Here is a 25,559-nt window from a genome sequence, read left to right on the forward strand (position 1 = left end):
AATCTCTTTGTTTTACTGGCAAGCAGAGTAGAGCTACTTGAAATTTTTTGAAACAAAAGAGTTACACAAGATACTGTTGTACAAAAAACTTGTGCAAATTATTTTTTTCAACATGTCAGGCTGGACATTGCAAAGAACAAAACTGAGGCTTTTGTTCCTATCTATACTACAATGAAAATACTCAAGGGTTTATATCACAGAATGAGTTCTCTCTTCTGACCACATCACCAACAGCAATATGTTTTGCCACCATTCTGTCCATTGGGGTGAACAACATTTAGGTACCACTCACATGTAAAAAAAAAAAAAAAAAAAGCCTCATGTGTTTTTAATGCTGATTAAGAAAAAAACTATAAATTCATACTTTTAGTAGCACATATATCCAGTTCATGGCAGTTTAGTTCCACCAATTAACCAGAAGGTAGAAGACAAAAAATACACATGGACTTAATTATAATAAATATATAAACATAAATGTATGATGGTTGCTTCTCTACCAGAAGGTAGGAAAATTCTCCACACATGGCTTGAAGCTGCTCACTATATCTATCTATCTGACCCTTCACTAACACATGGGAAGAACCCATTTTTCACTACTTGTTGATTTGTAGAGATGTTCAAGGGAAAATTATCCAGCATCTTCCATATGGGGAAAAAAAAAAAAAAAAAATTAGTCAAAGTCTGTCCTTATCCTAGACTCTAGAGCCTGATGAAGTAGCTTCTTAAGGGTAGGTTTAAATTTCTTTGTTTTACTGAGGCACTACTCTCTGTTGCTTTTTACAGTTTTATTGGGTTGAGACCATAAATTCATAGTAAAAACATCTGTTGATAGGAAAGATCAGAACGAGAACTTCCAAATATAGACAGCATGCAAGAAGGAAAAAAAATTACAGTTTTAGGCATGTCTCAAGTTCAATTTGTTAGTACCTTAAATTAAGGTTGAAATTAAATGTTGTTCTTGCAGCTCACCTTTAACTAACCATTCTCAAGTCATTTTATGAGATTAGGCTCCCAAAGTGCAACCACTCGTAAAACTCCCTAGCAGTCTCACATAAACTACTTTTTTGCATCAGCTTTTTTTTTTTTTTTTTTTTTTTTTTAAGGAAAAACTAGTGTAGCCAATTAGCTATACTAAAAGTGTATCCATAATAACTAAAGATTCAAGAAAGCCAAAGTCTGCAGAGGCAGGCTAGATGATTTGGAGTAGCCAGAGAAAAGTTTTGACCCAAATGGTCACCTGAGATCCAGTGTCATTCTTCATAATTAGGAGCGCTCTTACAACTACATTAAACCATTATTATATTGTATAAATGCAAATGCTCGTTTGCACAGAGTAAAACCTTTTCTTCATACAAAGTGATACATATATTTTATGCACCAATACAAGCAGGTTTTCTTCAACATCAAGAGCCTAGTTGAGACAATATCAAAACTAGTAACACAAAAAATTACTGTTTCAAAGAACAGAAACTTTTTCTAAATGTCACATGCTAAGGAACAATGACATTGTTTAGCTGCGATGATTTACCAGAATGAAGAAGACTTGCCTCTGTTCCTCCTAACTGCTCTTGTACAAGGCAATAGATGCATGTTTGGAGAAAGTGTCTTAGAAGGTTATATTCTGAAGTCTTTCAGGAACAATGTTGTGTTTCTAATCCACAATCAAGAAATGGATGATAAGCTTGTTTTCTTTGGAGAAAATATTATAATTTTACCTTTCTTTACCAGTGAGGAGGTATGATTAACAATGCACCAAGAACAGACTGGAAGATGTATTGTCGTTCACATTAGCCCATTACTTGTATCTTAAGCATAAACACATTTGCAGGATTCAGATGTCCTACAGCTCAGAGTTGGTCACAATCATTAATTTATCACAATTCAATTTGTATTAAATGGGAATCTTCCTACACAAAGACACATGACAAAACACTAGTGGTTTAAAATTGCAACAGTCCAGAACTCCAAACAAACTTGAGTAATATAATCCTGGCATGGAAACTGAATGCTTGATGCACTGAAATTTGCATGGTGCCACTGTTTAAGCACTGCAGTATAAAATGTCAGGTACAAGCATTTAGAACACTACAAGCTAGTTACACCAGCTTCACTGCTTCACACCATATCAGTCTGTATTTCTGTAGATTGGCACAACTTTTATTCATTTATCCCCACTTTTCACAGACTACTCTTTAAAATCCTTCTAATAGGCATCATAGAATGATTCTGGTTGGAAGCAACATCAAAGATCACCTAGTTCCAACCCACCTGCCGTGGGCAGGAGCACCAGGTTGGTCTCAAAGCCCCATCCAGCCTGGCCTTGAACACTTCCAGGGATGGGACATCCACAGCTTCTCTGGACAATCTGTGTCAGTGTTTCAACATTCACTTAACAAGAAGTGACCTAACTCATAGGTATTAAAGCACATTGGTAACGGCTTTTGCCCTCACATGGGTATAAAACTAGCTCATTTTGGCAAATGTGAATTAATACACCTGGAAAATATTTACATTGCTTTGGAAAATTGAGTTATTGGAGCTTTTCACAAGAAGTTATTAAACCCAAATCCTCTTATTATCTAAAGATCTACTGGCTTACATAGAGATCTACATTCTGAAAACTAAAACCAGAAAACTGGTCTAGAGCATGACTGAGTATTTCAAAAGAGTGGAATAAATAAAGGAATTTTTTCTTCTTCTTCCCTCTTTTGGATTCTCTCAGACAGCAACAGAGACAGGTACTTTTGCCATAGTGAGTTGTAATTAAAATAACTGCAAAGGGGAAGTAGAAAACAGGATGCAATTAGCAGTTCCAGGAATTTTGAGATCATGGAGATGGAACAATTTCCTCCGTATCAATGACAACTTTCATGTTTCCTCAAGATTTCCTTTATTTCAGCTGAAGAAAGATACATGGGTTCCAACCACTGGTCTCTTATGTTTCCCAAAGGAGGTGACAAAAGATGACATTAATCAGGAGAATTCATTTTTACTGCCTGTTGCCACAAAATCTTACAAAACCTCTGCCTTTGGGTGAGTACCTAGAATTGACTGGGCATACTGGGAAGAGCAGTAACAAGTTTGCATTCTGCCTGTGCTACAATTTTACCACGTCTGACTCACAGGACCCTGAAATCTGGGGAAAGCAGAAGGTAAAGGAATTTGGGGAAAATACATATGGGAAGGTGAGGGTATCTTTTCTGGGTGTTTCTCAGTATTACTATATTTGCAATACCTTCCCTTTAAAGTTTTAGTGAGGTCAGGCTTTATATCTAGGTATAATCTAAGCCTTGCTCAAAACTTCCTGCAACACTTAGTGCAACATTTGTGACAGAACTACAGTGTGACAATTTGTTGTTCACCGTGTCACAGTAAATAATCAGATACAGATTGCCCACAGAAGTTGTGGATGCCCCATTCACTGGCAGCATTCATGGCTTGGTTGGATGGGGCATTGGGCATCCTGGTTTAGTGGGAGATGTGCCCAAGGCAGGGGGATTGGAGCTAGATAATCTTTAAGGTCCCTACCTGTAATGTCTGGTACATTTCATTATTGCATCACTCTCCTTCCAAACATTGTAAACTCCACCCAGCCATGCTGTTCCTCCACCTGGGCAACAACAACCACTGCCTCCATCACTGGGTTTAACCACCTTGCAGACCTCTGCTAGTGCTGTTGGATATGATGCACATATGTACAGTTCCAGCAGACACATAACATGACTTTGACACTATTCCCTTTTTGGGGTAAAGAAAAGTGTCAGTCTCACCAAAATCAGGACCATTTGTATATTAATTCTGTCTCACTTGCCACTGTCTGTGTTTACTTACTCTCACTAATGATTATGCAGACTGTTACACAGATTTCTTCTTTCATAGTCACATTATCAGTAGAAGGAGCTTTTCTCCCCCAATTCAGAAGGCTGGTTGCAGTCTGATGAGGACTTTGTTAGGTACCAACACCTCATATACTCTGGCTGCTATTTTCAACACAGTTAAGAACCACAGATCACCAAGAGTCTAAACAATTTTCTCCAAAAGGAGAGATGGACAGCTTTACACAATTTTCAGCTGTGTGTTCACAGAGCACTTCACTTTCCACCAAGACTGCTTCCACCAACACCCAGAGAGCACCATTTACTGAGTAAGCACATGAGGTATTTGGTGTCTAGTCTGATCAGAGTTGTTCAGTCTATAGCCTTAGGGTACTCTAGTTAAGCTCTGCTAGGATGCCAAAACTATCATTTTCCTTGGGAGCCTCTCCAAGGTAATCACTACAGTATCAGAGTATGTCACCAACATTAATGAACTTATCTTCTCATATCACACTATGTCATGCAGCTGGTAATATCTTCATTTTACAGATGTTACTGCCACTTCAGTTTGTGCCACCTCAAAACTTTCCTTAGAATTTGTTATATTTAGCTATTCAACTGTTCCCATTTTAGAGGTGTCTAAGTCTCTCATTGCCTCAGGTAAAACTTCTCAGTGGAGCATGAACTCGGTATGTAAGATTTCAGGTGAGGCAGATGTCAGTGAAAAAGAAATACAAGAAAAAAGAAAAAGGAGGTATGACAGTTTGCAAATGGAAAAAGTTTCACAGTCAAGAGGTCCACATGGGCCAGCTAATTCCTGCTACGATCATCTTTTCTGGCATATGGAAACTGCATGCAAAGAAAGATAATTTATTTTTGCCATGGTGATATAGTAATGGCAACAGAAGGTATGAGTGGGAATTCTACCAGTAGTTTAACTCCATATATAAAATTAGTGTGGTTCTTTGAAAACTCTTCAAGCAGAAAGTACAACAAGGGGTTTGAGGTTTCATGTAGAAATGAGATTGACTACTAATGAATTAGCATTACTCCTATGGCTATAATATTTCACTGCAGTTAGTGTTTATAGTGACTCCGGGAAAAATGAAAAAAGAAAAAAAAAAAGAAAAGGAAAAAAGTAATCCCAGAGAAAATTACTGAAAACACACGAACACTTACAACAATATCCCAATGAAGATTTAAAGCCAGAAGAAAAAACCCTTTTGTTTCCCATTGCATCCTTTTTTCTTGCTATTCCTTCTGGTAGTCCTGGATAAGAGTTGTTTCCTTCTCTAAAGGGGATTTAAAGGCTGCTACAGTTTCTCTTTTCAGAATCTACAAAAGATTTAATATTAATTGATCAATCACCTTGGAATATCCTTTTATCAACAACATGGATGCCCTCGGTTTTTTGTGCAACAAAATGCATAAGACCACTTGGAATTCAACTGCCAAAGATTCAGATGACTGAATAGATTGAGTTTACATCAACAGTATACAAATATCAATTTCTGAAATAGAACAGTGTTAATAATTTAAAATCAGAAAGGAAGTATAAAGAAGACTCACAAGTGATTCCAATTGCACTGCAGTGACTATAAATACTAACATTTTTAGTATGCTCTGTATTATTTATGAAATACGATTTATTACTAAGGCTTTATATAGCTACGGTTAGATTAAGGAATATCTAATAACATATTTACAGTTATTTTAGGAAGAATCTTAATGGACTCTGGTTGTGTTATGCTCTGGGGAAAAACACAATTCTGAATATCGTATCAAAGTCTTATCTTTGTATGTATGTCATCTCTAAAGTTCATGTAAAGATTTCTGGATACTATTTATCTATGCAAGTACTTCAGTTGAACTATGTTTTACCTATGAAATTTGTTTCACACCTATGTGTCCCCAAAAGCATTTTATAAGGAACACAGGAAGCAGACAATTTTTTTCTGTTTCCACAAGTCAGGTTCACGGTGAAATGAATGAGAATTGTATATATAATGTCTGGAAAGAAAAAGCATATCAATTAAGCAGCCATGCTATGTGTTTGCATTGCATATTTTTTCCAGAACACAAGTATGTATAAACTACATCAACTGAACAAACAAGATGCCTACACTTTCAGGAGGCAATACTTCCAGAGTCATCCCAAGTTTGATACAGAACTGCTACAGTTTTATTTTACACGGTCAGTAAGAAACACCTTACATCCATGATTGGAAATACATCAACTGTTCTTCACAGGGATGCAAAGGGTGTGTGTCCCAGGCTGACCCAAAGCACCAGTCTTTGGTCATTGATGACTGAATATTGTGCAAACTACAGAAGTGGATCTTGCACAGCTACAGCTGCCATTCACAGCCTAACAAAGATCCCATCTTCCACAGAAATGGTCTTATTTTGCTAAGGTCTGCTTAAGCTCTGCTTAGTGTACAAAATTTCTTTCATTCCTCTTTTGCTGTTGACTGCTGATAGATTTATCAATGAAGTATAAGACAACTTGTACCTACTTCACTATCAGAAAATTCTTTCCATTCTCTCCTTCCTATTAGGGCCCTGATTTTTTCTTGCCCTTACCATTTAATTTGTGTATGAAGTTATTGTACATTAGGAAAAGCATTTGCATCCAGGAGGCAATAGGTGTATAGCTTCCAAGAGACAGAAAACTTGTGCTAATTAATAACTGGAAAGGGCACAATGGATCTGGATGCGTACACAAGTATTGAGAGGAATCTACTCCAAAATATTAAATTAAGAATTTTTTTCATAAGTGGTAAGTCTCATTCAACTAGAAATTTACTCAAGTCATCCAGTTTCTATTACATAGCGAGTCACTTCAAGTCCCTCAAGGTCCCTTCAAGTTTTGCAATGCCCAGGGCTGTCCTGGAGAAATCTCCTTGCTCCTTCACAAGTTTTAACTCTCCTTTTCAAATCAGTCAGGCTTCCAGTGTTGAATAACTATTACACAGAAAGTATAACCATGGGGTGGGGGAGGGTAGTGAATAGAGCCCAAATAACATGGAGTAAAAGCTCACCAGAAATATATAAATCAACTTAGACTTATCAGTCTAAGCCTGAAAACAACCAGCTCCAGCAACAAGAAAATCAAGAGGAGACTGATACACCTTTCATATTCTCAAGCTGTTCATGAAGGAACTCACACAACCCCATTTTTTCCCCTCATGTTACCAACCCTGGGCCATATGGGCAAGATATTACACATTGGCCTCAGAGAAAGTCCAATCCTTTGTTTTGTGACAGGCAGTGGTTTTGCTCTGTGTTCATGCTCTGCTGAGAGCTCCATTATGACACACATCCAGCTTGTAGGTAGCTGTCCTCTCTTCCCTTTGCTCCCATGTCTAACACCCCTCTCCTTCCATGATTTCTCAGTCATCAAATAATAATGAGTGTACCCCTGAGGAGTAACAAAGTGGGGCTGAGTTAGGAAGCGAAACCTCAAATTAGTTCTCAGTATATCTGTGGAAGATGGAAACTGACTGGTTTTCCCGCTACTTCTCTCTCACATTTTACCCTATTAATAGATAGTAGAATAACAACAAAAAATCTAACATGTCTTCAATCCTTGTTTTGCCAGAACAATGTAAGAAAGCGGGAGGTCATCACCTGCTTCAATGAGTAGTTGAGAGATACAAGTAGTAGCTTTATGCACAGGAGGAACTCACTACTTGTACTGCTGCAGCCACAGATAAGGTTTTTCTCTGACAGAGGCCTCTGCTCCATCTGAAAGATTTTAACCTGCAGATCAAAAAACTTCCTGTCTTAAACTGTATGACACATCACGAGATATCCCGGAGCTACCTTTTCTGTATCCATATCTAATCTTCAGTAAAACTTGCTGGAGCAGATGCTAGAATAGCAGGGTAATTTACAGCTCACTGCTACATGAGCCACACAAGCATCTGGCCCTGGCACAAAATACCCCTGATGATATTAAGAGAGCAATGTCTGTTTTGAACACCTGAATGTCTTCCCCACGAGCTTCAAAACATGCGCAATTCTTTGCCTGTCTCAAGAGGATCCTCCTGCCTCTGATGGCAGCAGTTCACACACCAGAGACCCCTACTTAACAAATACCTGCTGCCATGAACAAGGAAGCCATCCCAATTTTAAGTAAATTGCTCTACTAAACAAAAACATCAATATCTCCTGAGCTAAGCCATTAACAATCATGTAACAATCTTGTGCTAATCTGACACCCGACCATTCTTGTCAGTAGTAACTGTCTGCTTCTGTAAGGTTGTCACCTTCCACAGGTTTCAATAGTATGCATAATTTAATGTTTTTGCTACAGCAACTTAAGAAACAACAGCAACTCACTAAAGGGTGAAGAAGTCATAGTAGCTCATCAACAAAAACAAGACCTTTTGAATTAACAGCTGATCATTAGTGCTGACAATCCTAGACAAACACCTTCTGCTACCAGCATTAAATAATCATCACATCCCTATGAAAAAGTTTTATGTCATTATTATCAGGGTTTGAGTCTTTGGGAATCTGGGGCAGTGGGGGAGCAAGGACCAAGTGCGGGTGTAGTTCTTAAATTAAGTTTAACTAAATAAAAAAGGTATTTTTACATTTCTTTCCATAGTTCTGTTATTCCCCCAAATCCAGGAGGACTAAGTATGTAAATTTCCTTCAATGCAAGATGACACACTGTTAAAACAAACAAACCCATGGAAGATATTTCTTCAGATTAAGCAAACAGTGGAGAAAAAAGTTTTCATGGAAAGAAAGATATGCACTGAGAAACAAGATTTGTGACTTTTTTTTTTTCTAAAGGGAAACATAGCTGTGCAAACACTGCAGTTGCTAACTAGACATTCTCAAACAACTAATATGTAACCCCATTGTTACTATAATAATTTTCTCATCTCCACTAGTTGAGCTTAAACCTAGATAAAAAAAACCAACAACTGAGACTCTACAGGAATTATAATTCACAGCATAAATTTTAAGGATATCCTTATATACTCTATTAGCATATGCTTTGACTATCAAAGAATCCTTATCTGGTTAGAATGCTGAAATATTTCTATTAATATGTATGAGCTCTGGAACTAAAATAAATAGTATTAAAACATCCTAACAGTAAAATACAACCCAAATAACCAAACAAATTATTACTCCAAGAACATAAGGAAAGGCATTTTTAACGTTCTTACTTTGATGATTTCTCATATTTTACATATTTTTTAATACCTGGTATTATTTCAGATTAAATCTAACCACGTGAGAAAAATGGCAGGTTGCCATGCACAAGAATTTCCCTCCTTATTCCTCACTATGCTGTCAACATAGACTGTTCTTTCTTGCTGAATTCTCTTGTGGTCTTTGCAGCAGGCAGAAAGCATCAATTCAAGAACTCAATTTTTCCCCATTATTGCATACTCATAAAAATGGAACTGACAGGACAGCAGTTTATTCATGCACAAACCAGAGCCGAATCACACAAACCGGCTATCAGAAACCCACGGATCAATTGCTACTCTCTGGGAGCGCTGCTTTGGTGGGCGGAGGTGAGGGAGTTTCATTTGGGAGAAGGAAAAAGTTGAAGAGTTGCAGAGATGCGGAACGCAGCAGCCTTCCCGTCTCCACTGCATAACGCTAATTAACAGACTCAAGAATATACACAGTAGGAATAGCATCTTCCGCTTCTGTAACTATTTTTAAATGCACCTAAATTCTGACGAGGCTTAACATGCAGACATATATGACTTACATCAATATTCATGTCTGAGTACTGCACCAAATCTAAGTCATTGTGCAAAGATAAGCACGGCTGAGAAGTGTAAAAAGTCGGGTCATTAGACTGACAGCACCTACAGGCATAACCAAATGAAAATTAAGACAGACTGTCCACCAAGAGCACCTTACTGGCCCTCAGTCCAATTATTTCACCGTGACACACTAAGCTGCTCAAATTCCCCTTCCCCTATGATGGTTTTAATCAGAAAACTATTTTAATACAACTCTGCAAACATGAAAAAGCTTCTTTTGAATAGGGAAGCAGTTTCGGAAACCTTTCCCTGATTTCGAGCACAGGAAAGGAAACTAGCCACACCATGCCGTTTTCAATGTTAAGTGAGAAACTTTACATTCCCTAATATTAGGAACACATAGCATTAAATCGATTTATATGTGAACGGAACAACAAAACAAGCATTATTAAAATTAATATAGAATCAGATTTTTAGAGGCAAAAATCTCGGGGCATACTTCGGTATTTGTTGGTTACCGACAATAAGTTAAAATACTGCACCTCTTCTAAACTGAAAGAACACCCTGAAAAAATTGTCACACGAGAGAGCAAAAAAACCCCTGTGTCATTACAGTTTCTCTCCAAAAACTGTTTCTTTCCTGCGGCACGATCTGTTAAAACAGAAACTCCTTTGAACACCGCAGCCTCGCCGACTCTTACGGCGCGCTGGATGCGCCGACACTCGCTCAGTATTTTCGCATCGCTCCCTCTCCGCGGGGCAGCTCAGCCGCCCGCCTCTCTCAGCGCCGCTCGCAGCCGCGGACCGCGCTCGGACCGCGCCGCCGGCGGGGCCGCACACGCACCGAGGGGACGCGCTCTCCCGCCGCCGACCCGCGCAGCGCGGAGCCGCCGTGGCCGAGCGGAGCCGGCCAGGCCGCGAGCCGCTGACCCCGGGGCGGGCAGAGGAGAAGTTGCGGCCGCCCCGAGGCGCGCACCGAGGCGCCCGGGCGGGCAGGGGCAGCGGTCCCGCCGCGCGTCCCGCCCGGAGCCAGCCCCCGGGGCGGGGGGGGGTGGGCGCCGAAGCCCGAAGCCGAGCCCCTGCCCCGGGCCGCCCCTGCGGCGCGGAGGCGGCACCGATGCGGCGGCGGCTCCCCTCGCCCGCCCGCCCCTCCGCGCCGGCACCGCGCCCGCGGACAAACTTACTTGCGGGCGGCGGCGCCCGCGCCCTCCTTCCCGCGCTGCGAGCGAGCGCAGCCCCGGCGCGGCGGCCGCTGCCGAGCGCGTTCGGACATGCTCAGTCCCCCGCCGTGCGGAACCTACCACCGGGGGGGACGGGGGAGCGCGGAGAAACGGGGCAGAGCTGGATGCTACCAAGAGGACGCGCTAAAAATAGGCACCGCAGAAAGGAACAGCTGGGGCTTAAAGGGGCGGCCTCCTCCCCGGTCCCCGCAGCGCCGGGCAAGGCGCACCTCCTCCCGCCGCGGAGCCCTTCCCGCGGGGCCAGAGGAGAGGCTCTGCAACCGGGGCCTGCGCTGCCGCGGGGCTCCTGCTCGCGGAGCCAGCGGAGGGGAGGCTCTGGAAGCGGGGAGATGCCGGCGATCCCGGCGATGCCTGCGCCACCGCGCCCGCGTCCTGCCCGCTCCCTCCCTTTGCGGCGGGAGCGCTGCGGTGCGCTCGGCTGCGGCCGCGGCCGCCGAAGAGCGCAGGGGTGCGCAGGGCGCCGGGAGAGCTCTGGGGAGCCTCTGACGGGGCGACTGCCGGGCTCTGCCCCCCTTCGCCCCAGCGCCGAGCCGGGAGCCTGCCTCGGGGCCGGGCTCTTTACCTCGGGGCCGGGAGCGTATCTCGGGCCAGGCCGTTTACCGCAGGACCAGGCCACCCCGTGAAGCAGCAGTTTCAGAAATGAGTTCTAGATAGTGAGCGAGAGGATGCCGAGCGGCGTTTTCATGCCGTGTTTCTCTGGAGACATCTCCATCCTGCTCCGAGGCGTTAGGTTGTGCGGACGAGGCTTGGGGAGTGAGAAACACTTAGGAGGTCTCCCGTGAAGCTCAGAGCAGTCAGACGAGAATGTGACAGGTCCGAGGCGAAGAGCGTGAAGAACGGCCCTCCTAAATATAGTTTTCTAGGCTGGAAGATCTATGCAACACGAGAAATTACATGATCACTCTCGCTGACACTACTGTGTTTCAAAACCAAGAGCTGGTTGAAATTAAAATCTGCCTAAGTATTTGTAAATGGGAATTTCTGATGGGGTTTTTAAGCCTTGGTTTATCATTCTCTACCTTCCTAAAAGACTGACAAGAATAAACGCAAGAGCACCACATTGTTTTAGATTTATATAGATACTACAAAGCCTAAAATTGTATTACTCTATCAGGAGTTCAGAGGTATTACTGAATTCCACTTTTATGGATACAGAAAACTGTTATTGCACAATTTAAAAAAAAAAAAAAAAAAAAAAAAAAAAGGCATTTTTACATAATACTAAACTACTTCTAAAGAAAGTATCAGACAACATCTGTATCATGATAATTTGTTATTCTGATGATATCAGATACAATAGTATGTACACTCAAGTCCGCATTAAAAATATTTCATTTATTTCATTAGACATGAGAGATCACTGGAAGTTTATCTTCATCAGAAATCTAACACAGCCTTGAGCAAAAAACTACTGCAGGAAAAAACCCTCAGTTATGTGTAGGTGGGTATAATCAGGAAAGGAAGTGTTACTTGTCAGTACTGTCAAATAAAGTGAGAGTAAGGAAGCAATTTCCCTTTCAGATTGACATACAATGGGATAGATAATTAGACAAGATTGTGTAGGTAACTACGGCAGTACTTTGAGAAACGAAAGATGATGTCACAAAGATTATAGTGTAAAAAAGGGAGCAAATCAGGTTGTATTGGGTTTTTAAGGCCAAGCTTTCATATGAGGGAAGGCGGGGGGGTGTGCAGGAAGATGGAGAGGTACAGGCATGGCTTCTGTGAGAAGCGGCTGGAAGCTTCCTCCATGTCCGACAGAGCCAGTCCCTGATGGCTCTGAAGATGGAAGCGGCACTGACCAAGGCTGGGCCAATTAGAAGTGCTGCTAATGCCTCTGTGATAACAGATTTAGGAAGAAATTTAACACAGATATACCGTCAGTTGTAATTGTGGCCAGAGCAGAGCAGAGTGAGAATATGTGAGAGGAACAACCCTGCAGACCAAGGCCAGCAGAGAAGGAGGGGCAGGAGGTGCTCCAGGCACTGGAGCTGGGATTCCCCTGCAGCCCATGGTGCAGCCCATGGTGAGGCAGCTGTGCCCCTGCAGCCCATTGAGGTCCAAAGGGATGCAGAGATCCACTGCAGCTGTGGAGGAGACCCACACTGGAGCAGTGGATGCCTGGAGGAGGCTGTGACTCTGTGGAACAGCCAGTGGAGAGAGGATGTCCCTGCTCCCAGGCTGGAGCAGCCTGCCTTGGAGGTGGCACCCCATGGAAGAGCGGCCCACGCTGCAGCAGTTTTGGGAGGAGTGTTGGCCATGGGATGGACTCACATTGCAGCAGTTCACAGAGAGCTGTTGCTCATGAGATGGACTCACATTGGAGAAGTTCATGGAGAACTGTCCCCTGTGGGAGGGACCCTCCTCCTCTCCCTGAGCAGCAGGAGAAGCCTCAGGTGATTAACTGAACATAATCCCCATTCCCTGCCTCCTTGAGCTGCTGAGGAATGAGGTAGATCTGGGAAGGAGGAAGGGATGAGGTGAAGATATTTTCATGGGTTTTTTTTTACTTCTCATTATCTTGCTCTGGTTTTGTTAGCAATAAATCCAATTAATGTCTCTAACTCAAGCATGTTCTCCCCATGATGATGTTTGATGAGTGATCTCTCCCAGTCCTTATCTAAAGTAATTAATCCTGTTTTATATTTATTTCCTCTCCCTTGTCTAGCTGTGGAGGGGAGTGAAAGACAGCGGCTTTAGTGGGTGCCTGGGATCCAGCCAGGGTCAGCCCACTAGACATGTTCATTAATTCTTCTCAATCTCCTCATTCTCTGTTCTCCTAAAACGAGGTACAGTTTATTCTCTAGTCTGTGTCTAGCAGCCACCATTACACTATGTATTACAAAAAGTTGTATGCTATGCAGGAGGCATAACTGTACAAAGTGAGGGGAGGCGGGGGGGAAATTATGTAATTCTTTCAACTGAAGCTATTGATCTTGAGATAGCAGGGGAAACAAAAAAGGCAGTATTCTGAATGCAGACTCAGATTTGGGATAACAGCGGGATAATGTATTTCTGGCTGCAGCTGGATCTCTGCAGGAGAAGTAGGCAGCCTCTGGAGAATTTCCTAGAACAGTTTGCACCTTTACCATCATACAGCTCTGGGTAAATCAGTCTCCTGAAAGATGTCCTGAGTCTCAGGAGAGTAGCTCCAGCTGGGGATTTTTACTGTCTAGGGAGTTCAGAAAACTCTTCATCATGAGAACAAATGTTAAAATAATGGCAAAGGGAGCATGGGCTTTTCTGCAGTCTGCATTATCATTCTCCTCATATCTACCCTATGTGGGTAATTATACTATAATTCTCACACTTTTCTTTGTTTATGAAGAATCTCCTTAGAACTTGTCAAATATAGTTGCTTCACAACAAGAGACAAACATATATGGATTTTCCTCACCCAAACCACAGCGTCGCAAATTGCATGAAATTTCTTTGTGTGTGTGTATATATATATATATATATATGTATGTGTGTGTGTGTGTGTATATATATATATATATAGCATAAGATAGCAAGTTACAGCATACAAAAGACCATAATCACCCAGATGCCAAGATGCAGATTACCAAATTGGACATTAGCAAGTAAGTGGTGGCTGCATCTGCTGCATCAGCCAGTGAACTATATTTAGAGGTAGAAACCCATCTGAATATTGAAAGCTCTTCCTTTCTTTTTCAAGTTGTGCTCAGCAAAAATATCCATAGAGTTGCATCTTGTACCGACACAGCAGCAAAGATTTAAATATCTGCTTGCTTCTGTATCCCATCAGTCAGAAGGGGAACAATTCCTCATTGCACAGAAAACATTCAGCTTTGCACTCCATGCAAAGCACAGCACTTTATCAATCTCTCGTCATATTGCTTGAGGAGGCTCTAGTGAAATCTTTTTTTTTAAATGTATCCCCTATAATTCCATATTGCTGATGAACTGGGGCTCTGACATACTACTTACTGATGGCTTCTGGCTCTCAGACCTTCACCTCAGCCCTTCCAGCTGTCTCCTCTCATTGTTATTTTTAATGCTTCTTCTTGACAGCAATATTCAGATTCTCTACTGTCTCCTTGTGTAACTCAAAGGTACATTCTAGCATCCTTACCTTTTGAGTTCACCATCCTGGGGAACTTTTCCATATAGTGGAGTACCCAGGCTTCCTGTGTTAGATAGATTTTTTTAAAAAAATTTTTATTTTTATTATTGCTTATAGGACAAGGCTTATTTTCAAGGGATGGGACTTGGATGTTTGAATATCATAGATTTATCATAGAATGGTATAAACTGGAAGGAAGCTAAAAGGTAATCCAGTTCAATCCAGCAGCCATGGGCAGGGATATCTACTACACCAGGTTGCTCAAAGTTCCCATCCAGCCTGGCCTCTCCAACACTTCCAGGGATTGGGATGAGCACAGCTTCTCTGGGCAGCTTGTTCCAGTGCCTCACCACTCTCAGAATGAAAAATTTATTCCTAATATCTAATCTAAACCCCACTCTCAGTTTAAAGCTATTACCTCTAGTCCTAACACTACCTGTCTCTGTAAAGACCCTCTCCAATACTCTTGCAGGCCCTTTTTTAGTGGCAGTTTGCCCTAAGTTCTCCCTAGAGCTTTTTCTTCTCCAGGCTGAACAACCTCAACTCTCTCAGCCTGTCCTCAGAGGAGAAATACTCCAGCCCTCTGATCCCCTTTGTAGCACTTCTCTGGATTCAGTCCAAGGCATCCACCTACTTCTTATGTTGGAGGTCCCCAGAACTGGATGCAGTACTCCAGAGCAGAGTAGAGAGGCAAAATCAACTCCCTTGATCAGTTGGCCATGCTGATTTCGATGCAGACCAGGATGTGGCATCACATGAGAGACAAGCAGAGATAATTCAGCTATCAGTCTGTGGTCCAAATGGGAGAGATTCTTTAGAGTAACAGAAAAGATTGTGTGATTGATATGTGTAAAGTTGTGCTCAAGGCAAGAGATTTTGGGTTACAGTTAAGAAGCACAAAATAAAACTAGATGACTGATGTTTCATAGTGCATTTAAATTGGAAAGGGGACCTACTCCCAACAAGTTGAAAGTATGGAAATTCCAGGTTGGGGATAGAAATGGTGGTATGGATAATAAAGCAGGGAACTCTGGCACATGAATGTGGGGCTTATAAATCTCCTTGCTGTGGAGACTGCTTTTGGAGGGAATAAGAACAGAAAACAAAGAACACTTTTGTTAGAACAGGAAAATAAGACCTAGGGATAGAGAAATGTGGGATTTCCATAAGGAATAACAGAGACTATTGCACGGAGTCCCTGGAATAAAGGGGAAAGAGAAGGAATCACAAGGCATATGATAATAGGCTTAGATGAAATAGTCTAAATAGTGTTTACTGAGCTCAAAATTTTCAGCTACAATTCAGAAATGATCTCTTGGAGTCATTGTTGCCCACTCTCTGGAGTTCCCAGTTCAATGTGTAGCAGTGGTCAAAAAATCCAATGAAGGGTTGGGCTTCATCTGTGACCGTGAAGGACAGAGCTGGAAAAGATACAGAGAAAGGCAACTGTCATGAGCGGGCAACTGCATAGTGAGGTGAGAGTGAAATGGCTGGGATTCTTCCATGTGAAGAGAAGCATGAAGGGCCATGTGGCTGGGATTTACAAAATTTTGAAAGCAGTGTATACAGCAAAAAGTGAATGAGAAAGATTTTTTACCAAATCCCACAGTACCGCATAAACTCAGTGAAACTACTGCAAATGTGAAAACAGATGAAAGAAAGTACTTTCACCCCCTTACCTGGACACACTGGACAGTGGTCTTCTGGAAAGTATGACCCCAACAAGTTCTATAGGCAGACCAGCAGGTTCAAAGAAGGATCAGCAAAACACATAGGCAATGTGTGTGAAAGTCTGGGAAGTGCCTTCAGAACTTGGAATCACAGGGCTGTAAATTCTAGAGGAACAGACTTCAAAATTTTAGTCTTATATACTGTCTTCTAATAGTATCTCCTGTTACTGCTGGGCTAGATAATACCTGTGATAAATTCAGTGGTAGTAAATTATGTGTGATCTCCAGGACGGATCATATCTATGCTTTCAGCCATGAGTGTGATCTCTGTTAACTCCGGAGGCAGCTGATGGTGTGATGCTACATTTTAGAGTTTAAGGGTTATGCAGTAAAAACTTTGTTTGCATTTGGTAAACCAAGATGTTATATAAAAATTCCCACTTCCACTATTAATATTCATTAAGCATTAAGCCTTTGGAGGCTTGGTATAAATAGCTTTCCCTGAACTGGAATTCACAATGGTCCACATCCCATCTCCCATGTAAGTCCTGAATACCCAGATATCTTGCAGGAGACATTTAGAAGATTTCTATAGAGGAGTCTAACCATATCCCACAATTCTTGATAATTTGTGGTTGCTGTCAATGACTGTACCTTCCATTTAATACCCAAGGGGTTTTGCTACCATACACTCCATAAGAAATGGCCAGTGGACTTGAATGGCTTGAAACCCTTGGAAATACATCCTTCCATAATTCATTATCTTTATGGCATGCTTTCTCTTTCCCTGACCATGTGAAACATCAATTTGTTGCTAACAGCTCCAAGCAGCGGTTTTTGGTCTATGAGAGGAAAGCAGTGACAACCCACAGCTTTACTACAGCCCCCTGATGGAGGAGTTTGATAAGAGTACAGCTGTAAAGATTCATTATGCCATTGCTACAAGGAAAATGCACTGACACCAACGCAAGTGTTGCCCAGTGGATAGGTCTCCATTCTTTATTGCACAAAAGGTTTTGCATGTAAAAAATAGAATTGTTAGAAGAAACAACTCAAAATATAGCTGGATTTCAAACAACAAATTTCATGTTAATTCCTTATTAAAGTGAAAGGAAAATAGCATTATATACTAATATAGGAAGAATAAGGAATATGTTTTTACTCAAAGTAAGCACTTCCAGCATTTAAAATTTGTTCACAACCATTGTCGCAGACATTTTCTTCATTGTAATCAATATTTTTCTCTCAATCAGTCTGAAGTTATCTACTTTTTACTGCCCTTTGTGGACTTTGAGATTGTTTTTTTTTTTCCTTAGACACTGATTTTAAATATCCATCCTTGACTTCTTTAACTGAAAATTCTGCCAGGCAGTTGAGGGCTTGGAAGTCAACATTCTACTGTAAAATTTTTTGTGAGCTGTTTTCAGTAGGAAACTTTTTCAGTTCATGCATTACTTTTATGCATTATGCAAATTTGTATACATGAGATTAATTTGCTTTGTTTTCAAAGACACCAATAATTGAAAAGCATGATATAAAAGCAGTCACAGGCTTATATTACTATGGAAATATAGTAAATGCTTCAGAAAGGTTTTCTTAGTTTCCTTCAGTAACAAAACTAATCATAGATCTGTTCCAGCCTTCCTTCAACACTACTCCAGCTGAGTGAACTAGAAAATCATAGCTTTTCTGTTATTTAATTATTGTAGGACATACCCAAAATAAATCGAGAATATGAGATTGTTAATGTGGAAAGAAGTGGATGCGTGGAGTACTCTGTACCAGGAAGCAGCTGGAAGCATCTGCCTCTCAGAGTGCTGCAGTAAAAGCAGTGTGCTATTAGTGCTACTATTAAAAACCCAAGAGAGAAGTGCAGCATACTACTTTGAGATCAATATTCAATCTAATACGGTCCCTTGCTTTCCCTCGGTAATCTCTAACAAGTCATATGGTGGTTTACAAAGGAAGATGAGGCTCTGGTAGTCAGCAGAGCCTGGCCAGCAGCATGCACCAACATGACTGAGCCCTTGGCTGTCTTCAGTAAATAAGTACAAGGACTAGAAGTATCCTGAGATCATCTAAGATTTCACAGAAAGTAAATATCCCACTGTTGTAAAAGCCAATAGCAATCAAGGTATGATCATCTTTAAAAGGGGACTCCTCCAATAACCATCAGGAATATACTATGGAGGAAAAAATGCAGCTTTGAAACTAATTAAAAACTTAACTTCCATGCAATTTCCATGTGGATTTATAAAGCAAACCCCATTAATTAAAAAAAAAATCAACAAAAACAAACAAACAAAACCACCACCACCAACAAATTTTAAAAATAAAGGCTTTCAGTAACCTTTATTAAGAAACAAAGCTTGCTGAAAATAGCAATAACTCATAGATACTATGCTAAGGAGAATTAGTTATATGCTTAAAAAAGAAAGACTTGACAATGTTTCATAAAGACTTATGAATTTTCAACCAGCCCTGGAAAGCACGGCTTTTAACCACCTAGAAAAATGGTGCCACCATTTAAGATAAATCTCAAAAAACAATGCAAACAAGAACCAATTGAAAAATAAATGTGCAATCTCACTTCTTAAATACTACATGTCATTCCTGATATTCTAACTGGTAGAAAAATACAGAATTGCAGCAAGCCAAAAGATAAACTACTTCTGAGCTTTTTAAAGGATAAATGCAAAATTTAAATTCAAGCCACTGGAGAAAATTATTTTAGTTAAATCAAAATCTATATCTATAGCATATGTGCTGTTATATAATGACATATAGGCTGCCCAAAAATAGCTGGTCAGGGTACCTACTTGAAGTGGCATTGCAGTATTTGTATTCAGGCATCATGCAGTGTTGGCATCCAGCAAAAGCAACGTTAAGGAGCATGGAGGATGATATAAGGCAAGGAAGGCACAAAAAAGAATATGAAACATTCATGCATTGTAGAGTTTGCTGAGATATTAATGAAGATGAAGGAATCTGGCTACCTGATTGAATGTGGCCCTTTAGCACTTCACTCATGGACTTGCTGTGAAAAAATTGCCCTGAGATTTGGTAATTTCACCTAGGTCATTATCAGCCAAATTTCTTTTGCATGCTTTGTGTAAGCTTTAAGAAAAACTACCTAGAATGAAGCATTAATTACAACTGCTAGCTGTCATGGGTGTCCTTGGGAATTTGTTGACAAAACAGCAAGGTGATGGAAGTTTTAGTGTTGATTCTACTGAAAATCAAATAAGTATTTTAGGATGAGGAAGACCACAGCCATGCTTGTCTGGTGAAAGCAGCATCATTATGTCAGTGTAATTCTGTCTGGAGGTAAAAAAAGGAATGACTGGGTTGTAGAACTGACATGGCTGCTCCCAGACAGCTGCTGAAAATTTCTTATTCACCTCCAACTTTGTTTGAAGTTAGACTAGGAAAACAAATAAATAGATAATTTATTGTCTATCTAAAAAGAAAATTCTCCAACTACCATAAAAATGCTGAACTAGCTTAAATAAAATATTAAATTTGTCTATATTTTGATAGAAATTACATAAGAACACACCAATTTTTTTTTAAAAAAAGGGAAATATGGTGATTTTTCTTTAGGAAAAAAAACCAAACAAGTGTTTCCTTTTATATGAAATAAAAAGAAGAAAAAAAAATTCTGCTCATCAATGATCTTTGATCTTGAAAAACAGAAACGATTTACCTTTCCTTTAAAATATGTATGGATAATTTTTCTAAAAAATTCATTTCAAAATAAGAACAAAACCATCCAAAATTACAAAAGTGAGATATTTCAGAATTTTTCAATTCCATGTTGGAGAGAAAGGTGGAAAAATACAGAGGGATTTCCTTTATTAAACCAAATTTTTAAATGTTTTAATTCCATACCTTTGTTTTGATAAAATACTCACAATAAATTTTCCCATGCTTAAAACCTGAATGTCCATACCACTTTTTGCTGCCACTGTGAATTTCTGGCCCCCATTATCTTTTCTTTGCTGAATGATTCAGAGGTAAGTGGCAGCAAACAACTCATATCATATTTTTAAGTAGTATTTAAGCCAATTCAAACAGAGGCTCTGATTGTGCTTTCTGTTACAGCAAAAACCTGCTGCTTCTCAGCAGGCTGGACACTTCTGGCATCTTCTGCTTTCAGGTTCTGCTTTGCTTTTAGTTTTAGAAATTAAGATAAAGCATTTGCAAAAACAAGTAAAAGGGTCACAGGTGCACATTACTGTCTATTTTGATTGTGAATTTTCAAAGATCCTGAGTCACAGTAGATATTTTTAGCTGTGCTTTTAACCACTATTTCTGCTACATTGCCTAGATGGAAATTATTTTAATAGCAGTTTGATCATGGTGCTCATTTGCAATTAGATCCTTTGTCAAACAAGTAAATCTCTCAAATTTCTTTCAATGCAGAGAACTCTAGCTACCTGATTTTTGTACCATTAAGCTTGTATTTTAAAAGGCATATTCCTCATATATCCTAGGACTGAAATCTCTTTAATTATGTTTTTGGATATATATTGTATCATATACAATTACCAATTACATTGTTGGAAATTCCAAAAGAGGGACTGATAGAAAATTTGTGGGGCTTTATAAAAAAAAAACCTGTGTTAGTATTGTTCTTTTATATCTTAAAACATCATATACTACTTGTATTTTAGTCAAAGAAGATTTCTATACGAAAGGCTGAAGTACAACTTCTGGTCTTACAGGCAAAGTAAAGTTTAAATTATACAAAATTTAAAAAATTTTTAGAAAAAACATCAGTTCTATTCAGGTTTGTCATCAATCTTTGCTCACTTGTGAGTTCCAAAAGCAAACCCCAATTTTTATCTGTAAATTGATGACCATTGAGGATTACCTCTTGATTATAATTTTATTTCTGATTCACATCTTTTGATTGAGCTTTTAATTGAAGAATGATCATGTTTGGAAATATGACAGAAAAAACATTGTTGCTGTGTGTTATTTGTTTTCATATTGTGTTTTATTTTTATATTGGGTTTTATGTTATAATGGTTTGTTCTGTACTCCTCTGTTCTCCTGGAAAATGTTATATCCCAAGGATTGTCCCTGCCCCTCTTACCTGTCCATCCTCCCACACTCCTCCCAGTCCCCTCCTACGGGCCCTGTCTGCCATTTGGCTGTTCCTCCCCTTCTGGAGAGTTCAGGTAAAGGCATCGAATGATAGGGCAAGAGCCAAGGAGGTTCCTTCCTTTATGTTCCCCACTGGTTTCCTTGAATGTCCCTCCAACCCTGTTCCACTCCCACCTTATCCCTCATTGGGTGTTGGTTTGTCCCCTCCTTTAGCTCCTCCCCTGTATGTAAGCCCAGACCACAAAGCCGGGTGAGGACTTGGCCTGAGTTGCAGACCTGAGGCAGAAGTCCAAACAGAACAGGACAAAGACTGGAATAAAGACCTTGGATTCACCCTCTCATCAAGTCTGACTCCTTTCCTCCGCCACAGACGTGGTCTCTCTCGTGATAAGGGAAAAAAGCCCCTTCACTTCTCCCCTGGTTTTAGGACCCAGGGGAGTTTTCCTGTTCTAACGCAGTCTCAAGCTGCCCTGGGCAAAACTGAGATAGCGTCGCTGAAAGCGACAAGCAACAAGACCTATTAGTAGGAAACATCCCAGGGGGCAAAAACCCGAAAAGTTATGCAAATATAGACCTAATAGATCTTCTCTGTTTCCGATTTTTGCATGTCCTCACCTAAATTCATAAATATGACCAACTCACTCTTTAATAATAATAAGCGATGTAAAGTGGAACAGGTATTGCAAAGTTGTACCAAGGATGTAGAATGTTCACTGGGTGAGAAAAGGAGGAACAGTTTAGCTCATTTAGCTTTTTGAAGCAGAGGCTGAGAAGAGAGATTTTGTTTTCCCTAGATATACAAGAGGAATGCTTATTGACAAGAGGAAGGACTGTGGCTTTTTTAACAATCTGGAATTGAAACTCAAGATCATTTAATAAGGAGATAATATAAAAGGACGTCTTTGTTTGAAGACCTTCAGAGGCAGTTATGGAAAGATGTCCACAAAAGCCCACCCCCCACCCCCCAGGGGTGAATACATTTTTATATGTTTTAGGAAATTAGCATAATTGATAAGCACCAGTCAGGAGGACATGTGGTGATGCAATTCCTCCCCATGTCAAGCCCCTTCTGTGGAGCCCCCCCTTCAGCACTTGTACTTCATCCATGAGAATGTATCTGGCAGAATTGTTCTCAGCCTTGGTTCCCAGGAAGAGCCAAGACAGTACAGAGCCTTGCACCTCCCGGGGCTTGGAGCTCTGAATTTGTTTTGTCTTTCTGCTTAGGGAAAGGCCATGGAAAAGTACTGGGAGAACTAGTCACTAATACAATAGGCTGCAGAGCTACAAATATATGTGTGAAGAACACAGAGAGCATAGAAAAGAAAGAAAGGCAAAACCCAAATAGCATCAGAACAACTTCCTTCTCTGAGGGCAAATATTAGTAGAGGAGTAAATTACTAAAAATTAGCGATGTATATATATGATAAAAAGAGAAGAGGATCCTTGTATTACGAAACAAGATTCCAAGATTCGGGATTGTGCAACCTGTCTGCTTATAAAGCCAAGGTTGAAAACCAATGAATGGAGTTGTCTTTCCATTCCTGTTTCTGGCCTCTAGGCAGCCCTGGTCAAAAATTGCATTATTGAAGTTCCTGAGAGACTGGTCAACACGGGGAAGAGATTGTGAACCAAATCAAATTTTGAATAAAATTTTTTATATGATTCTAATATTGTGAATCAGAAATTTCATTATTATAGATTATAAATCATGCTGAACTCTCCGCACATTTTCATCTTAAGACTCTAACGATCATTAGAGTTATATTTTTCTGCATCTGGGTATAATTTGTTGGTTTGCTTTTTTTGCTCCTTTGTGAAGAAAATGAAAGGATACATACACTGGAAAGAACCTATGAACTCTGAAAAGGGGTTGAAAATATCAAACACACAAAAAAATACGTGTGGTATTTTTTTCCTGCAACTAGTTTATTTACTATCTTAACTATTCACAAATTCAAACTTAAATTCTATTATGATTGAGTTCAATTCTCTTTACTGAAATGAAATCCTCATCAGCCTTCATGAGAAAGTACCCCAACTGAATATGCTGTCATGGCCTATTCCTGTTTGCTATTTAATTAATGCATGTGAAAGCTGGACCCTGACAATCCCACTGGGTGACCAAATACCTTGGAAGTGGTTTTAAACTAAAACTAGTCAGATTGAAGGACATGAGACATCAATGATGCAATGCCTTGATCAGATGGATCAGAATATACTAATTGACAGTTAAAAAACCAAGCCAAAACAAAACAATGACAACAACCCTAGAATTTTGGGGCATTCTGGTGATTTGAATCCACATTCCTTTTGTAACATGGGCTTCCTCTATGTTTTCAAGCTGCTGGGGCCTATTTCAGTGTGCATGTGTGTGTGTGACATTCATATTGTACACTATCAGTCTTAAGATGTCCACCAGAATTCATAGCCTTGTGTTAGATGCTCATAATTCCCATAGAGAGTTCCCCCATTGGAAGAGTTTGCAACCTGAGGATGACATTCACAAATGAAGGGAACCACTTAAGCAAACCAGTAAGAAGCTCCAGGGAGGGATATCAGGAAAAAGCTCTATTACCCACAGTAAATTAAAAGGTATCTGCGCAGTATGGTGAACTCTCTTCTAGAATGGTTTTTTACTTAAGCAAAAATACACCATGCTAATACACTATTTACATGATTTTTGGGGTTTTTTTCTCCTTCATAAATCTCAAACAAAGGTCTATTTATTCAAGAAACAATTCCCTGTGCGGGATTTGAACAGATCTGCCCTTTACCCATGTAAGTCCCAAGCCATCTGGATGCAAGCACATTGCACTCAAAACCTGCTGTCTTTGAGTTAAAAATCCCACAAAACAAAAGTATTTTGAGACAGGGTTGGTTTGTTGCCCATGGCTTGGGAATCAAACACAGGTGAAGCAAAAAGCTGTAAACCTAGAAGGACGTTTAATGTTAGATGATGGGAAAAGTCCATGTAAGAGCTTTTCTGATTTCTCCTTTGCAGTGAAAATTCAAAGGTTGTCATTTGGATGTGGCAGTTACCATGTCTGTTATTCACACCTGCCAAAGAGGCAGAGATGGCATTATTTGGCCAGTTCACAATTTCCAGGTGTAAGGGAATGAGGGATTGTGGTGGTTTCAGGCAGATTTTGGGAGAAACCCTCCCACGGGGCCCCCCTCCCCAAACCGGTTCGGGAGAAGACTTCCTCAGAGAGAAGTGGAAAAAACCTGTTTATTAAACAGGCAAAGCACTCCCAGCACAATACCCGATGACAAGAACTTCAGGCTGCTTATGGAGGGATAACAAACTTAAAGAAAGAAAGTCTCCTCTTGAAGATAGTCGCTATGCTCTGCCGCTCTGTCTCCGCTGGCGTTGGGAGAAAAGGAGATGTGCAGGGCTGGTCTTGGTGGGGTGGGTCCCCTGTGGAGGCCCCTGGTGCTTCCCCCAGTCTGGAGAGGTTGGAACAGTTCTGAGGAGAGGGCAAAAAAGAAAAAAAGGAAGGAAAAAAAAAAAAAGGGAAAAAAAAAAAGCATAAAAGCTTCAGCTATTCTACAGCGTCTAACTATGCTAGCACTAAACTAACTAACTAACTGCCGGGGAAAAAAACAACAGAGCTTCTTTCGTCTTGCAGTGTTCCAGCTCCCCCGCTTCAAGGTCACTCCGAGGAGCAGAGTTTTCCTGGGGAAAAACAAACCACGCTTGCCCTCCCTTTTGCACCCAACAGAAGACTGGGGGATACACAGTCACCCTAGGACATGGATGAATGTAGTTAGCTGTGGTGAACTCTCCTACCTCCTTAAGCGGGGTTCTTAGAGTTATCAAATATAATGTATGGCAGTGAAAGTACAGATGCATAGCTGTATTGATACCTACTTGCTAAATTTACTCTTTT

At 40.6% G+C, this 25,559-nt stretch overlaps 1 protein-coding gene across 9 annotated transcripts in view; it reads right to left on the reverse strand.

Moving 5' to 3' along the window:
* OXR1 (oxidation resistance 1) overlaps positions 1 to 11,516 on the reverse strand; it is a 270,959-nt gene extending 259,443 nt beyond the window's left edge. For 2 of the 9 annotated variants that reach the window (XM_058423322.1, XM_040084435.2), the window contains exon 1: positions 10,744 to 10,798. The gene's annotated coding sequence lies outside the window, so the exon portion shown is untranslated. Of the gene's footprint in view, positions 1 to 10,743; positions 10,803 to 11,362 lie in introns of those variants that run through there. The other 7 variants (XM_040084391.2, XM_040084399.2, XM_040084419.2 and 4 more) reach the window with 7 other exon arrangements.
* Positions 11,517 to 25,559: the final 14,043 nt, after the last annotated feature.

The sequence above is a fragment of the Hirundo rustica genome, chromosome 1 (assembly GCF_015227805.2).
Source record: "Hirundo rustica isolate bHirRus1 chromosome 1, bHirRus1.pri.v3, whole genome shotgun sequence".
Taxonomy (NCBI): domain Eukaryota; kingdom Metazoa; phylum Chordata; class Aves; order Passeriformes; family Hirundinidae; genus Hirundo; species Hirundo rustica.